General features: G+C 42.3%; 1 non-coding gene across 1 annotated transcript; it reads left to right on the forward strand.

The window, feature by feature from the left end:
• Positions 1–448: 448 nt before the first annotated feature.
• On the forward strand, positions 449–555 carry LOC141597711 (small nucleolar RNA R71). The gene has a single exon (XR_012522931.1). It is a non-coding gene; the product is annotated as a small nucleolar RNA R71 (small nucleolar RNA).
• The last annotated feature ends 220 nt before the right edge of the window (positions 556–775 follow it).

Genomic DNA, 775 nt, shown 5'->3' on the forward strand with positions numbered 1-775 from the left:
AGGGGTACCACTTTTATATGCTTGGAAAGCATTAACTTGTTCGGTTGTTCCCCTACACTCACTTGGGTCATGACCCAAAGTTCCACAATTCTCGCATATCCCACTTGGGATTGATGAAGATGCCGTCATGGCATTGACATGATGCTTTGGTGATTTTGAGACTTCTTCAAGTCTAGCCATTGCTTTTTCGAACTTCAAGTTGATAGTATCGATATGGGAGCTTAGTTGGGCACCTAATTGAGTAACGGCGTCCACTTCGTGCTTTCCTCCTCTAGTAGCCTTGCGAGGCCTACTATATTGTGAATTGTGGATTGCCATCTCTTCAATTTTGCTCCAAGTTTGGTTGTCATCAACCTCGGTGAACATCCCATTCGATCCCATATTAAGGATATTTCTTGAGTCTTCATAAAGACCGTTCCAAAACTGTTGAACCAAGAACCATTCGCTAAGTCCATGATGAGGACATGAGCGACAAATTCCTTTGAACCGTTCCCAAGCTTCATACAAAGATTATTCATCCCTTTGCTTAAAACCCGTAATTTGAGCTCTTAGCATGTTTGTCTTTTCCGGTGGATAGAATTTTTTGTAGAAAGCTAGAGCCAACTTCTTCCAAGAGTCTATTCCGAGAGTAGCCTTATCAAGGCCTTTCAACCATTGTTTGGCGGTGCCAATTAGAGAAAATGGAAATAAGACCCATCGAATTTGGTCTTGAGTTACACCGGTTTGTGAGATCGCATCACAATAGTCACAAAAAGCCTCCATATGAGAATGAGGG

Source organism: Silene latifolia, chromosome 8 (genome assembly GCF_048544455.1).
Source record: "Silene latifolia isolate original U9 population chromosome 8, ASM4854445v1, whole genome shotgun sequence".
In the NCBI taxonomy this organism is placed as follows: domain Eukaryota; kingdom Viridiplantae; phylum Streptophyta; class Magnoliopsida; order Caryophyllales; family Caryophyllaceae; genus Silene; species Silene latifolia.